Raw genomic sequence first — 17,926 nt, 5'->3', positions numbered from 1 at the left:
CTAAGTCCTCCATCTCAGTAAGTGAAACAAGTTTGTCATGGTGCTAATATAGCTGGAAATAAATAATGCCCAATGAGAAATTATTATGATTTACAATCCTCTTGGCCTTTCAATCTTGGCAGGTTTTGAGTAGTGCTTCCCACTTTGGAAAAAATGCATGGCAGCATGTGTAGTTTCTAAAACTAAATGAAAATTTTAATTGTATTTTGAAAATGTTGATATCCACAGGTGAGTTGAGTGAACATAAAATATGCATTTTGTATATGCTCAGGGTGCACTGTAAGCAAAAGGGTTGAGAGGCTTGGGATACATACAGAGCAGTGGAAGGCAGTTCTGAATAATTAACACAAACTGATAAAAATAGGTGTTCAAACAGGAGCCATTAAGTATGCAAGAGAGCATCTTACGTCGTCCATGCCATGGCATGAAAGGGACTGGAAGCATGATTCACAGTTTTTCTGTCGCCAAATGAAACGCTCACAGGGGGCCAGTACCCACGACTGTACAATTCATTTAGCAGCACGCTCACAGGGTTGGGCTGATGGATGTGACAGCACTGCTGCAAAACGATGGAGAGCGTGGCTAAAAGAGAGGAGGGAAATACTGCGATTCCATCCAAGCGTTCTACACACTTCTAGCAAAGGCAACATTTACAAGCAAATGCAGAATCCAGCTGAGGCCTGGGCACGGTTTGAACATTGTACTGTGCTAGAGTGATTCCAATAAACTACAGGTGCAGAAATCAACCCCAGTTAATGAAAAGATGATTGTCATTTGCTGTACGCGGCAGACATTCTTCTCCTCACTTTACAGATGAAGTCGAATACAGCCTTGTCATAGTGTATCTGCTGTGTGGAAAGCAGCAATGATGCCCACTATGCTACTGCTAAAAGTCTTAATTCATTCAAAACTATAATTGCACCTCCTCCTTACTTCACACCACAGCAATGCTTGATCGTGAATAATTCTCTCATGTATATGCATATTGGTAACGATGTTTAAATGAACAAATTGTTGGGTGAATAAATGTAATAGCACACAGTGAAACTGCAATCTATGGAAATATCCCAAAATGTGTTCTTTACACTATGTAGAATGCTTTATAAGCAGTCTATGAGCTGGGGTATTTTGCAGAACATCTACAGACACTTAAAATCTCATAGTGCACAGCAATATTTAGTGTACAAACAACATATCCTTCCACAATTAGAATATTCACAATGCACTGTCTGTGAGGAGTTTGGTTTGTTCTCCCTGTGTCTGTGTGGGTTTCCCACCACTGTCCAAAATCACGTCAGTAAGTGGATTGGCGACTCAAAAGGTGTCCATAGGTGTAAGTGTGTGAGTGAATGTGTGAGTGTGTGTCACCCTGTGAAGGACTGGCACACCCTCCAGGGTGTGTTCCTGCCTTGCGCCCAGTGATCCCACCCCTGGAACAGGAATAGAGCAATTTCCTCATCTCTGTTTGTGTTTTTCAATGTTTTCAGAGTGTGTAATTTACAAGTACATAATGTGTAACTCTTATGAGATTAATATTCAAATACCTCTGTGGTCTTTGTATGTACCAGTTAATTCTCTATAGAAAGGGTCCCTCACATGAGGCTGGCCATGTTGAACTCTCCACCAAAGACAGCTGTGGCCCCACAAGGCCTGACTGGGTTCACTGTGCCCACAAGAGAGAGAGGGGTGGAGATAACCAGAGAAAGAGGGACAGGAAAAACAAAGGGATAGAGTGTGCAAGAAAAAATAGAAAGTGAAAAAAGGAAAAAGCAAAGGAGAGAAATGAAACAGCAAGTGAGAGGAAAAGTGTGTGTGTGTGTGTGAGTGAGAGAGAGAGAGAGAGAGAAACAGAGCGCAAGGTCACTTACACAAGTAAATTAAATAAAGAAAGACAGGAGGGAGGCTGGGAGGGATGAGTGAAAGAAAGCTAGAAGGCTGTAGCGAGGAGGTGAGAGGATAGACAAGAAAAGGCTAAAGATAGAGAAGGGGAGGAGGAGGAAGACATGGTGATGGGGCTGGAGAGAAAGAGGGAGAAAAGGATGGAGAGTGAAAGAAAGGTGTATCAAAAACAGAATATATGAAAGTGAGAGCAAAAAAAATAAAAAAAATTAAAAAGAGAGAGAGGTGGGTTATAGGTAGCTATAGAATAGAATTTACTGCCGGAAGATTAATTGGGTTCAACCTGCCCTGGAAGAAAATCCATAGCAGAGTGGTGTGTAAGGCTGTGAGCTGAGCGCTCACACACACTGCGGCGTAGAAGCATGAGGCATTGCATTTTCTGACAAATGCCTCCTCTCCGAGAACAATACCCACGCTAATTCACACTAACCCATAAAAAAAGCAGTGGCACCCTGCTGGAGCCCAGCCTCACATCAGCACATCCATCTGCACAAACAACAGCTCATCAAACGGGCAATACATTTCCCTATGTGTGATGTCAGTGCTTTTGTGCAGAAGCAATTCTCTTTTATTACCCCATACTCAATTCCAGACTATACACAATAGCACAATGCCCTGTGAACAATATACACTTTGTAGTATGCAAACTAATATGTAGTATTATATGCTTAATATATTATTATTGCTTTGCAATTTTGTGTACTATAATATATACGCAGCTAGAACAAAATCATGTATTTGTATTTTACCATCTGAAAATGCGAGCTGCGATTCTTATAGTCTCTGCATGACTAATGGACTAATACAAATGGTCCAAAGGTTTCTGAATATAAATATTAGTATACTGAAGATCCCCTCCATTGAAAATCAGGTTTACTTGTTATCATATCTGTGAGGTGTTCTAAGTTGGACGATGACTGAGCAAAATTCATGAGCATGGCTAAGCATTTCTGCTTTAAATCAAAGCATTTCAAACCATCTTAAATTAGTAAACTCAAGACAGCCAGGGTTTGTGACATCATAAACCAAAGGAACCAGTCATGCAAACTTATGGAGTGGGGCTTGAGAGCCGCAGACGAGTGGCAGAAATGTTGAGGAGATACAGATATGAAAACTGTATATTTATAGATTTGCACATAGTGAATGAAGGAGAAGTTGTAGAATTAACATCTAGACCAGGGGATGTAGCAAGGCAAATGAATGAATTACATAATACATATCACTTGTAATAATTTTATTGTAAAGTTGAATTGTTAGAAGTTGGAGTTTTCTATGAATTACAATAATAAAATGAAATAATAAAATTCCAGTGGAGTTTGAAAGCAAAAGATGTGTATCTAACATGTGGTCTAAACGTCTTTTAAACCATTAAGAGGATTTCTCTTGGAGCTAACTTCTCAGTCTGTCATTCTGATGTAATTTTGATGGGTTTAAAGTGATGACCAAAGCGGGACTTCAAATTAGATTGTAAAGTCACCATTCTGTAGATTTCAGGTCAAACCTGAACCACTTTTCTGGCTTCTATACTGAATATTGGAACAAATCAGTGAGGGTTTAATTTCATTTAGCCACAAAAGCATTAGTAAGGTCAGGTACTGATGTTAGACGATGAGTTCTGGACCAAAAACACAACTCCATCTCATCCCAAAGGTACTGAATGGTGCTGCGTCACTACAGAGAGCATCACACTTAACATTAATCGCGGTGGCCTGAGGCTTATGTACCACTGCTACAATCTTTTCTATTGGCAATGCATTTTTAAGGAGATTATACAAGCTGTGTGTTCAACTGAGCATCAGCGCTTCAGTTTTATGTTATCGTGAATCAAATATGATAATGATTTTATGTAACTTAATGATGTAATATGTAAATGATGACAATGGTCAGCTCATACAGAGGTAATATGAAAGGAGGAGATATTGCGACAGTGTGATTCAACAGCAGGAAAAAATTTACTTTCACACTAAGCCTGGCTGTAAGACTCATGACTTTGATCGCTGCAGACAGGGAATCCTGGTGCAGTGCTGGGTGTCTGTGTGTGTGTGTGTGTGTTTGCCACAGTATTCCCTCCCCACCATTCTCTTTCTCTCTCACACACACACACACATGCCACACCCCTCCTCCTTCTCCACTGCAGTATGCCTCCCCTCTCCGCTCTGACATGCGGCGGCATTCACAAAGCCACACTGCAGAACAAGGCCGTCTGCTCTCGCATACCAAACAGGCACAGCTGTAGGACAGAGGGATGGGAGATAGAGAATGGAGGGATAGACTGATGCATTTTTGGAGGGAGCTATAAAGAAACGAGGGTGAGATTGGGATGGAGGGCTGTGATTGGGAGAGATAGACATGGGTGTGATGGGAAGGAGGGATACAAGTTTAAAGGGGTGAAGGGTTAGAAGTAGAGGGTATAGAGATATGGAGGTTGATGGAGGGATAGAGTTAGGTAGTGATGGACAGATGAGATGGAGGAGAAATGGGGGGTTGAAGGAGGAGAGATGGAGGAATACAAGTAATAAAGGGACAAAAGGATAAATGTGTGCCGCTATAGCAGGATGTAAGGACAGAAGCATGGCGGTATGGAGAGATGTATGTAGAAGGAGAGTGGAAGGATAGAGAGAGTGGAGTTGAGGATAAAGAAACAGATAGAGGAATGGTAGGGTACAGGGATGAAGGGAGGGGTAGTGGGTAACCTCTTCTGTGTACTGCAGTGAGTTTAGTGAGCAGACCCCAGTCCGTACAGAGTTTATCGTGCAGGGATTTCCTAAAGTGAGCACTGCGGCTTTGACCTAGCTGACCAGAAACACACTGCTGTGCGTCAGAACAGTGTAGGATCCTCCGTATCGCATATTATACAATCATATGATTATCACTGGACAATCATATGTCTTTCAGAAACTCCAGAACGTTCCATTTGGAATGAACTAATCTGGAATTTATTATGATTATGATGTAATCCAGTGCACTTTTCATAAAATTCAGAGAATATTTCCTCACCATTTGCTAGCTCTCTGCTATTTTTGTGCACTGAAAAATGTCTGGTCTTTGTATGCATCCATAAATGGGAAATAAACTCAGTGTCTTGGTCCTAGCATTGTTGTCCACACAAACATGGCCAACAAACTGCATCTGGAGGTGTTTGAACAGTGTTGAGAGCGTTAAGCATTGAAAAGCATAAAAAGAGATGAGGATGTTTCTTTATACCTGGGTAATACTGTGCTATATTTGTTATTACAGTTAAATTATTTAATTGACATATGACATAATTCAGGGCGGCACGGTGGTGCAGCAGGTAGTGTCGCAGTCACACAGCTCCAGGGACCCAAGTCCCACTCCAGGTGACTGTCTTTGAGGAAATTGGTGTGTTGTCCGCGTGGGTTTCCTCCTCTGGGTGCTCCGGTTTCCTCCAGTCCAAAAAGTCCAAGAGCTGATTCCCTGGTAGGCTCAGGACCCGCCGTGACCCTGGACTGGATTAGCGCTTACAGACAATGAATGACAAATTCAGGAAATTGCTAATTGCATGAAAGTAAACACACACTGAAACTGATAAAAGGTAGAAATTACTTCTGTGGTAATTCAAACATTGAATAAAAACTTTAGCCACAAACAAGCTTCTTATTCAAACATACCATTCCACCTTAAAAAAATACAGAGCTTCTGAATGAACAGGATTTGTGTTTTGCTGTGAGAACAGTAGCTCTCTAGAATCTTCTATGCTGTAAATATAGTGAACATTATAATTATAAGGCATGTCCCTTCTTTAACGTGTTTTTGGGTGAACACAGTTAAAAATTATTTAACAAGATGGAAAAAACCCATTTTGATTTTAGGTTGACTTAAAGGCCATAAAAAGCACAAAACATACATTCAAATGTCCATATATTTACATTAATTGAGTGATCTTGGCAGCTGTAGTATAACCCAGGCTCATTTTCAACTAAAAGGAATATGGATTTGTTTAATATTCCACTACATTTTCTAATCTACCTCTAAATACATGGTAATTTAGTATATTGTTTTTCTCTACTGATGCAGAAACAGATGGAATTGATGGGCTTAATAAGACGATCCACACCATTTCATTTGCCTGCAGCTGCCTTTGAGAAAAGCACAGATCTCTGGCTTGTTTTTCCTCCTTCTCATATTTACAGCAGCACACAGTGGAGGAATATATTCCAAGCTGGTATGATCTCCAGCACAGTCTACCTAACTGTCATCTTCCTTACATTGAACTGAAAGCTGAAACAAAAGGGAAATGTATAATCCAGGTGTGGCTCTGCCTGGTTCTGCTGGTCTACTGCCCTAGAGAACCTAACCCTGATATATCAGGATCTGTAATTTAATCAGATACGTATTTATATTCGTATGTCAGCAACTTCTTTCACTGTCTCTTACATTCTTGGCCTACAGGCTTTTTTTCCTAATTTTATCAAATTTTTTTGTGACCAATTTCAACAATCAGCTACATTTTTCTATATACACCATAAGTCTTCAAATCTGGACCTTGAATCCAGGTTAAAGACCGAGATTTTAAAAAGGCTATTCCAGTTGGGAGCGGTGGTGCAGTCGCACAGCTCCAGGGACCTGTTAGTTGTGGGTTCAAATCCCGCTCCGGGTGACTGTCAGTGAGGAGTTTGGTGTGTTCTCCCTGTGTCCACGTGGGTTTCCTCTGGGTGCTTTGGTTTCCTCCCATGGTCCAAAAACGCATTGGTGTCACCCTCATAAGCGGTTTCAGACAAGTAATGAATGAATGAATGAATAAATATTCCAGTTGGCCATGTGAAAATCCTGGCCTGGACTCATAGTATAGATTTAAAGACCTCTGGTATAATCCATACTGGGTAAGGGTCTGATTCACTAGGGGCAAGGTGGGAACACACCCTGGAGGGGGCACCAGTCCCTCACAGGGTGACACACATTCACTCACACCTATGGACACTTTTGAGTCGCCAATCCACCCACCAGTGTGTTTTTTGGATCGTGGAAGAAACCGGAGCACCTGAAGAAGATCCACATGAACACTGGGAGAACATAGTCACCCGGAACCCACAACACCAGGTCTATGGAACTGTGTGACAGGAACACTACCAGTTGTGCCACTGTGCTGTCCACAAAGAACCATATATCAGCCATTTTCAGTTCTTAGAAACACTTGGGTATAAACCATTGTTCCGCTTAAAAATTAGAAAAATAGAGCCTAATAAACTGAGGAAATGTTTTATTGACTGCTTTATTTTAAAAAGATGGGATCAAACTAAGTAATTTCCAGGTTAATAAGTACAAAGGTCAAATATATGCTTCTTCATTGAAAGGCTCAAAAAGGATCGAAATATAACTTAATATACATAAATTATTTTGTTTGTATTTCTCTGACCTATAGGCCTGCTAATGTGCAGTCAGTTAATGCAGTCTGCACTGTTTAGCAGAAATGCAGATGCATCAGGACGCTTCCCCTTGTGTTGTATTTCTACGCAAACATTGTCCAGTGCCTAATTGAGTGATTAAACATGGCTGTTACCATCCTGGAGATACAGGGAAAGGGGGTGGGCTGGTAATTACTGGGAATTATGTAATGCTTAACAGTCGTCAAGGAGCATGAGTGCGTTAGACATCTCAGAGGGGAAAAAAAGCAGTTTGTTTTAATCTAAGCCAAAGTCGTGGGCCCGGAGGTCTCCACGTGTGCTTCTTCCTAGTTATGCAACCATTCAGGACGGAACTAGGGGATGTACCATTCAGTAGACCCAGCTGAGGATGCACTACTGAGCAGACCAGGTCGAGAATGTAGCTTTCACTGTGTTATGTAATGTGCCGCACTTCAGCTGGAGTGTGTGCAGGAGCCTTTGATGTATATTTCAGGCAAAAGAGGAAATCTATTATTCAGTAGACTGTGTGTTGAGTGCTCGACTGTGTTTCCCTGACTTCTTCCGAGTTCCTCCACATCTGTGAATCAGGCCGAACAGGAAGACGCCTTGCAAGGTCCTCTGAGGCTTGTAAAGTTTTGCTTTTGTGAGCTTCTAAATAGATTTGCTTTTTCATTTTAACCTAGATGAGACTAAACGTACATAACAGGATGTGATAATTAACTAAGCAGGGCTGTGCTGTTATCTGCAGAGATAAAACAATAATTTACAAGGAGGCACAGCTACAGTAACCTTTGTGTTTGACATCACAACATTTCAGTTCAGGTTAGGAACATATTCTCCACATCATGGCATTACACATCATCCAACATTTCTTCTGAAATGAGGAGTATTAATAGCATGGGAACCCCTTTGGCTGCATTAACACCTTTTACTATTCTGGGAAGCCTTTACACATGATGTTAATGGGATTTGAAGGCTTTCAGTCATAGAATATTAGTGAGGTAAGTTACTGATGTCGAATGATTTGTTCTGGATCACAAATGTCACTAATTGTAATTAGATATTGTACTAGGTCACTTATCTGTGAAATATGGTTGTTGTACTATAGTACACCTAAATTTGACCTCAGCATTTAACCCATTGGTGCTGTAGCCACCCTCTGCACAAGGAGAGCATTTAGGGCATTAGCTGCCTTGCTCAGGGGGCACTTCAGCTAATTGTGCGAATCAAACCTGCAACGTTTCAGTCCCAAGCTTGCTTCTCTAACCAACACATCACGGCTGACCCCATGTCACTTGCAAATAAGTCAACTTTAGTCTGGCTAATCAAGCCCCTGTCACATACTGTGATGTCACTGAAGATGGGAAAAGGCACACTTGAAAAGGAAGTAACGGAACTAGCAGGAATTCGTTCTTGGTGTGTAGCAAGATGCAGAAGCACCACACGTAGGCAGACACCCAGACATCTTGCCACCCATCAAGTCTAAACACACATAAACACAGACGTAAACAAACAACAGCATCATTAAACAACATCGTTAAATCAATGTTGTTAGAGCAGAGAGACCACCAATCTATGCTGTATTTTAATTTGTGGAAGCACATGTTTTCCCACTCACTAATGCAAAGTACATTTCAAATGGATTATAAAAATATACTTCATATTCCTATGTTATTAAAAATAAACAGCCCGTTTAACAATAAATGAATGTCGACTCACGGTGGCGTAGCCTAAATTGGTCCAAGGCCCCTGTGAAAGGGGTGAATAAACCCCTCTTACTGGCTCACAGCCCCATGAGCCTGGACATATGCTTGTGAGAGATGAAACAATATTTACACACACACATTTCATATATAAATATCAATTTGTTTAATAATATGTGTGTAAATGCCTGCTAAAACTCACATTGTTCCTCACGGGGTGCGTTGGTCTCGTGGTCGCTTCAGTTTTCGCCATGCCATATGAATCAGGGTAACATGTTTAAAAATACCGCTGCTCAAACTTGCACCCACACGGATGCTGGCATTTCCCATTTCCACATCCATTATTAGGGACCAGGTTGGAACACGCGCACTGCTCTTAATGGCCCTTTATTGGAGGTTCCGGGGTGTTTTAGAAGGAGGGGTGTAATTTTTCTCTAACATGACGGTGGTATTTACATTGTGCATGTTTTAATTTCTCAGTTGAATAATATGAATAATGTGTTGTATTTGGATGCTTGGTTTTATTTTAAAGGGATGAAAAGTGATTTTCGTTTCTTTAGGAACTGCATGTTCCTGGTTAACCGTACCTTCACGGATGGTATATCCCAGGTAGTGTTAATGAGGGGAAGGTATTTAAGCATGAGGTGTGAGGAGGAAAGTTGAGTTGGAGTGGGCCAGCTTGAGGAGAGGCTGCACCCAAGCTAGCTCAAGGAATTTGTGTTTTCTTTTGATGTTTTTTTTTTCCCTTTTTCTCTTTGTTTTGGTAATCTTACCCAATAAAACAAAAAGGAAACTTACTCTGCAGTGACTGTACCTCTGCCAGTTATTGTACACCCAACATCTTCACAGCCCCCCTCAGCCAAGTGTTCATTCCGGTCATGACAGTCCACACGCGAAGATGCTCTCTCCGTGATTATTTCACAGTTCCATGAGTCAAAATTAGAGCCAGAGCACAAGGCACCGATTTTTTCGTTTCTGCCAGAAGCTGTAAATGTGCTATGTGAGGCATTGGGATGTGCGTATTAATGTCAATATTAAACAATGTAGACAGTCGCATAAACTGGGATTTAAAAAATCGTTCCCTCGCTGACCTCTACTTACAAAATTTTTTGTCTTCAAACACTGAAAAAAAGTATGCCTGAGATGCTTTGACTACACAGCCAAGTAATAATTAATCATAACTGGGGCAGCGGTGGCCTCTCAGCGCTCAGCACGTTCACCTCTCAGTGCTGGGATCTTGGGTTCAAGTCCCATCTGGGTGGAGTTTCCATGTTCTCCCCGTGTCTGCGTGGGTTTCCTCCGGGGTCTCCGGTTTCCTCCCACAGTCCAAAAACATGGAGGGTAGGTGAATTGGCATCTCTAATAAAAATGTCCTGGTGTGTGAGAGAATGAGTGTGTATTTGAATGAATGTCTGTATGTGTGAGTGAATGTGTGTGAGCCCAGATATGGATTGGCACTCTGTCCTGAGTGAAAACCTAGTGCCCGATGCAGTCCTCCAGGTGGACGGTCGTTCCTGGTTGAGAGTACGCTGTGCGCGTTTGGTTGCCGCTTCTCACCAGTGTGTGTGGATCGAGTGTTCTGAGCGTTCTGAGCAGTGTGGATAGTAAAGCGTCTTTGGGTATCTAGAAAGGCGCTATATAAGTGTAAAGATACATACATACATACATACATACACCTGATGCTAAACCCAAACAACTCCATAGATCCTGTAGTGCATAAAAAACTGCTAAAATATTGCAAAAATACAATTGTAAATTTAAAACTCTGTGGGTTTTCTCACAATTTGTTGAAATATACTTTTAAAAGTGATCATACAACTGACATTATAGTGTGTGCTAAAAACTGACAGTACAATACACAATTTAAAGTTATAAAAATAACAAAACAGTGGTATTGGCCCAAAAAGATGTCATTCATGTTTTTCAACCACAAGAGCATGAGACACAACTTGGACTCGTGATGAGAGACTTGGACTTGCAAAAAATGACTTGTGAACATCTCTGCCTGGAGCCCCCCAGAACCCCCTGTATTTTTCACCTTGATTTTAGTACAGGTTTAGGTAACATGCTAACACAAACCTCACCTGGGTTTTCTGCTGGGTATTTTTTAAAAGGAAATACCTAAACTATAATGGACTATGGACTAGACACATTGGTTGGAACAGACCTGAACTAAATAGATTTTCATACAATCTGATAACAGGGACTCAGGCCTCTTTTCTTCTGCAGGTCCATACAGTAACCATATCTGTGTCATTTCTGACTTGTGAGCCCAGCTACAGTGTCTGTTTGCATCTCCTTTGCAGATCAGGAAATGCTTCCCAAAAATTGCTGATATTTGATATTATCTGAGTATCATAAATGTGGAACCAATCAGCGAATCCTAGCCTCATTAAGTCATTCCACCAGAACGGTCATACACTCTCAGCATGGTTAACTAACCAGGAAAATGCTGAGGACAGTTTGTAAGCATCACACACCAAACTCTGTCCATGTAGAAACACTACTGGAATGGTTAGCACAGCCTGCAGAGTGCAAAATAATAATACAGTGGAAAATAGGCTGCAGTGTCCCTGAAAATACACACAGATAAGCACTCATTGGAGCAGTTTGTTAAACTTGAATGAGTTACATGTACGTTCCATGAAGAGCTTCACATCAAAAATTTACTTAAGCTTATCACCATTATTAAGTTAGATTTCATAAAGTCAAGTGGCTTTCTCTTGAACACTGGAGAATTAATTTGGCAAATTTTAGCTTGATGATCAAAGTGCTTATTGACATGTTCTTAAGTATATGGATACTCGGCTTTTGCTCAGCATTTCTAATTGTACAAATATTCCTCTTACTCTTAGTGATCTGAATTTTAAAGGCAGAATTGTCCCCATTCATAGACCAATCCCAGCACTCGATTTACTTTGAAACAGGTCAGTTCTTAACCCAGGGCATGTGGCATGCTTTGTCTCAAAGAGAGAATTTATTTATTAACGACTTTTACAAAATAGAAACCAAGTCCATATCTAGTACAAGACACCCCAGGTAACAGACACCTCTGGGTCACATCTGTCTCAATTTTGGCACTCATGGCTCGGATACGACTCTGGCAAGTGTTGAGTGGGTCAAATATCATGAGATGGCCCATGTACGGCAAACCCGAGGCTGAGTGGCGGCAGCCAGACTCACCCGAAGTCAACACTGTCATTTAAGGCCAAATGTGGGGCCATAGGTGAATTGCAGATGGGCAACATTTGGGCCAAACATTCATTGATATCTGGGATACTCTCATTACCTAATGCTTTAAGAGCTCCTTAACTCATGTATCTAAACCCATTGTCCATTTTAGCAGTGCCACTTACCAGTGGCACAATATCAGTAGCTTTCCAATATATCAGTTTTCTCCTTCTCATCATTCAAGGAATCCCTAACACAGCCAGACCACAGTAATGCTGAGGTCTGGGCTCAGTGAAGTCCAGCCCAGTTCTAAGAACACCAACAGCTTCTTCGTTTGATTTGTAAGTTTCAATTTTTCATCAACGGCTTCTTGACATCTACATATCCTTTAAGACCCATAGTGTTGGATTGTCTTCTCACAGAAAATTCTGTGGATTTTTTACCTATTGGAAACAAGAGTGAAGCTTGACTTCTTTCTGCCTCTAAAAATTGAAGACTATAAGTGTTTATCTCTCGGGGACATCAGTGGGTGGTCTACCAGGTTATTAGGAGTCTCATTTTCTCTATATTTTGAGAGCACTAGGCTCTACCTATTGTAATTCATTTTTTACACATATACTCACACCTATGGACACCCTTTTGAATGGCCAATCCACATACCATCGTTTCTTTTTAAACTGTGGGCAGACACCAGAGCACCTGGGGAAAATCCTCACAGACACAGAGACAATACACTAAAGCTCCCCACAGACAGTGACCCGAGGCAGGGCTCAAACCCACAACCCTAAGACACTGGAGACTCTGTGACCTCGACACTCCCAGGAATGCCACTGTGCCGCCCTATTTATATTATAAGAATATATTACATATTATATGAAATATACAGTTTCTTTAAGCAAGTGTGATTATAGCTTGTTAACTGAGGTATGCATAAACAACAGAATTTCCAAAACTACGTGCACATGGCTGTTCTGAAACCTTTTCAGCACTGATAGATACTAACATTGCTGCTGAAATGAATGTTTGTCATCAACCCATGCAAATCTGCCTATTCGCTCTGCCTTGCTCTAATGGCTTTACTGGCCAGCATTCAAACTGGACCCAGGGGGTATTAAAACTATTTATAATGTGCTGGAATGTGAATTTAAAAGAATTAACTTCTCCTGTTATGAGTGCATATACAAAACGAATGTCCAGCTGCTAGAATTATCAGGGTCACGATGCAACCTGAGCACAGGCTCAAGCTTTACACTGATCTATTCCAAACAAATACATTAGCTTTAGTAAAATTAACATAATCTGATTACAGAAAATATATGCCCTGAAATCTCCTATGAATGCCTGCCCCATCTACAGTCCACACAGATCAGGATATAGCCCAACAGCTTCTGGATCAAAATAGTGCACTGTAAGTTGAACAGGAAGCCATTTGGGATTCAGCCATTATTTCTACTAATGCTGTATACAGAATAGCTCAGAGTCTGCAGATTCCAGAGGTAAATCTAATCATTCAAATGTTTCCTATAGAAGAGACAAGAAAGCCTATTATGTGTACAAATAGGTTTAAAGCATTATTGTGTATTTGTAGTGGAGTTTGGACCGGACAATGAAAAATCAAAATGAAGAAATAAAGAAATGAAAAGTTTTGAATTAAATCTTTCTCACTCTGACTAGAACCTTCGTCTGGTCCCGAAACCAACATTCCACAAACCACAGGGATGCAAAGATCCTGCAGCCCCCACACACTCACAGAACCTTACACACACGCATAAGATCTAAACATCAAAAGACGGACTGGGACACATGGCCCCGACCCCCTTTCTCTCTTCAGGAACTAAAGAGATAACCAGTTTATGATGTTTGTGAGAAACAGGAACACAGAACAAAGAAGAGAGGTTTTTTTTTACGGCCCTCTTTTACGACAGGGGCGCCTAAGGGTCGCGCTTGTTATCGCTTACAGGATCAACAAATGGTTAACCAAAAGTGACCTCGGTTGAACCCCCGTTGACTCATCTACATGACAACCAACGGCATGGACCAACAGCGACCCCAAATGGACACTGGCGAAACTACGCCTCGCTCGGGGTCGCCTAAACAATAGCGGAAATGAAATCAAATTCTGATTAAATGTGTATAAACAAATGTATTAATGTCACTTTCTGTGCCCTCAGATGAACGCCCACCTTCTAATGAAATGATGTACATTGCTGTTGTCAACCATGAAAAGTAGTTCTGTTTCTGATTAGAAAAGTGAATTAAAACCAGAATTAATACTTCTAACGTATTATTGTAACTGGGACGTAAACACGACGTACCCAAGATGAAATCTTATGTAAATGTTTGATACTAATAATCCAGTACGCTCATTTTTATATGTTACTAAAATGTATAAAGAATTTCAATACGCGAAATTTATATTCCGTTTCTGTGAACCGCTGATTCAAACTCCCCCTCCTCTCTCTCTCTCTCTCTCTCTCTCTCTCTCTCTCTCTCTCTCTCGTGAGAGTCACGTGAGCCTCGAGCTCGCATCCAATCGGAAAAGGACGCCTCCCATGAGGGCGTGACCGCGCTGGCTTTGAAAAACAGTTCAGCTCAGCACACAGTTCAGTTCAAGAGTGAGCAGAGTGACGGAGAGTGAAAAACGAAGAGAAGCGAGTTGAAAAAGAAGTGAAGAGAGTTAACTTCGAAACAACAAAGAGATCAGCAGAGAACATCGCTTCAAGCTCCAAAACCTCTCCAAAGCAAGACGCTTTCTCCTTCACGCCGACGAAAGAAACAAAGAAGAACCTTAAAGGGACTTCATCAAAGCTTACAAGAGACGTCTTGAATTAGCTAGAGTATGAATGAGCCTTACTAATACGTCGAGTGATTTGAATATATTATTTTCTTTTAATTGTGTTTTGTTTTATTGCCCATCGAAGTGTGATCTCACGAGTGATCAAAGTAGGCGAAACTTATTCGTGGCCAGAATAAGATATCAACCTTTTTGATTAGTTGATAGCAGATATATTAACGTTATAAAGCTGACTTCTGAGGGCATTACTTCTGGAAAACCGAACAACGAGAAGAGCTAACACTCTGAAAAAGCCACTCCACTCCGGTGAGAAACCAGCCACGCCTGCAACTCTCCGAAAAGGGGAAATCTCGATCGACGCCGCTCCGCCTGAAGCCGAGAGCTTCTAACTCAACCGGAAGGGAATCTCCTTCACAAGCGGGCCTGTCTCTCACTACGTGGAAACGACGAGAAACAACCCCAGAACACGGAGGCTAAACAGCAGGACGCGACGGCTCGGTGAAACGGCAAACGAGTAAGCTAGCAAATCTCACACTTTTCCAGGAGCTGATGCCTAATTAAGTCCCTTTATAATTTACCATTAATTAAACCTTAGTTAGCAACCATTTAGTCACAAGCCAGAAGTGCCTAGCTCACCTTAAGGTCAAATCGGTTTCCCCTGCGGTGAGGCCGTGAGATTACAAGGTTATGCTATGTTAATCAAATATCTTTCTTCTTGTTAATAAAACTTTTATTATTTGAAATCACAGTGTATGCAGTTTGTTCATTAATTTTCCTGAAAATCCTGAAGTACTCACTTAGCTTGATTATTACCCATTCTCAAACTAATTATTAACGTTTTAATTGCTTAAGCTAATTATTAACTTTAATTAATATCATTAAGTCAATATCAGAGATCATAAGAGTTTGGATAAGGTCAACGCTATAAACACAAACTATAAATATAAATATAGAAATATATTCATATTTCACGGTGTATGACCAACATACGCTACATATTAATGCAATTCAAAATTCAGATATTCTCCTACTCTTTTGACTTTTTGGTAACATTTGCATAGTATTAATATGACTTTTGTCATTCATTCATTGTCTGAAATCGCTTATCCAGTTCAGGGTCGCAGTGGGTCCGGAGCCTACCTGGAATCACGGCGCAAGGCGGGAACACACCATGGAGTGGGCGCCAATCCTTCCCAGGGCGACACACACTCACACCTATGGACACTTTGAGTCACCAATCCACCTACCAACATGTGTTTTTGGACCGTGGGAGGAAAGAGGAGCACCCAGAAGAAACTCACGCGGACAACAAACCAAACTCTAAACAGACAGTCACCCATAGCAGGACTTGAACCCACAACCTCCAGGTCCCCGGAGCTGTGTGACTGCGACGCTAGCTGCTGGGCCACGGTGCCACTCCTCATGTCATTATAGAAAAATTATAATAATAAAAAGAATCATTTAAAAAAACTGAAGTATCTATATAATGCTGTACACATACTGTTGGATACAATACTTTCCCCAAGAACAGAACAAATCAATGCACATGCTTTTGCAGAATTTTCCTTGATGGCACTCAGAATAGATGCAATGATGAATAACAAATATTTCTCAAATGACGTTTTCAAACAACTTAATTTTAGGTAATCGTTTTATTGAAATACTGATTTAATATTGAAATGTTATTTTTAATACTATGCAACTGTTACCATACAATTACAAAGAACATGATAATGTGTGAATTTTGAATTGCAATATTACATTACACAAAAAATGCTTTAAAACGTATTTGTACATTCTTAGAACAGAGCAATATAGGGTTAGTGGACCAAAAGTCTGTTAAAGTGGTCAGTAAGCATACACAGCTTGAAGTGTACAACTTTGACTGCTACAACGCAACACAGACTAAAATGTCACTATCTATAGATGTATGACTGTATAACAATAGGGATGATCAAACAAGAAAATGGATACTAGACCAAATTAAGCCCCACTGCTCACTCGAAGCTCAGCTGCAGGTACCAAAATAAATACAAGGAATACACTGAACAAGACATTAAGGAGCCTATAGGCCCTGGCAAATTAACCAACTAGATCAGTGATGTCATAATAAGCTTCCTGAAAGGATATGTGCATGTTTGCTTGGCACCTAGAGAACAAGAATATCTTTTAGAAGATTGGTGTTCAGTCCCTTCAGTTTAGCATTATAAATTTTAGAGACTGTACCGGTGTGCTTTGAAGCTGTTCTCATTGAGATCTCTATGGTGCTCACTGTGGCACATTAGTAAATCAATCTGTATTGTTTATCACTTTAATTCGTTAACTACATGTACACACATAACATTAAAAGGACCTATTGCTCCTAAACTCATTGTCCATTTATCAGCTCCATTTTCCATACTGAATCACTATGCAGTTTGTTGCTCTCCACACATTGTTAGCACTTTTTCAATCTATTCTACGTTGGTCAGGACCACCACAATGCCATCATTATTTGGATACTAGATCATTCTCAGCACTGCACTGACACTGATCTTAGTTTTGTGCTGGTACAAATGTATCAGACACAGCAGAGCTGCTGGAGTTAGTCTGTTAGACACGCCTACCTTGTTGGCCCACCTTGTAGATGTAAAGTCAAAGACAGTAGTTTCTGTTGCTGCACAGTTTGTGTTGGTACTCCTCTAGTCAGTTGTCATGGGAGACTGTTGGCTAGATCTTTTTGAGTAGTGAAATGTACTCATTATTTACAGTGAAGGGTTTAAAAACTCTAGAAACAATGCTGTTTATGAGCCACCCATACCAGTGCAATACCACCACCACGTGTCACTGCAGAGGTAAGAATAATGCACCAGCCAAGTAATACCTACTCTGTGGTGGCGCTATAGGGGTCGAATGCAGAGCAACTGATGGACTGCAGTTTGTAATTGTACAACTACAAAGTGCACCTGAGTGTAGAAACAATGTGTTCATTTTTATGTTATGTCTGACTTGTTTAC

The sequence above is a fragment of the Hoplias malabaricus genome, chromosome 7 (assembly GCF_029633855.1).
Source record: "Hoplias malabaricus isolate fHopMal1 chromosome 7, fHopMal1.hap1, whole genome shotgun sequence".
NCBI lineage: Eukaryota > Metazoa > Chordata > Actinopteri > Characiformes > Erythrinidae > Hoplias > Hoplias malabaricus.
Note: the sequence above shows the minus strand (reverse complement) of the source record.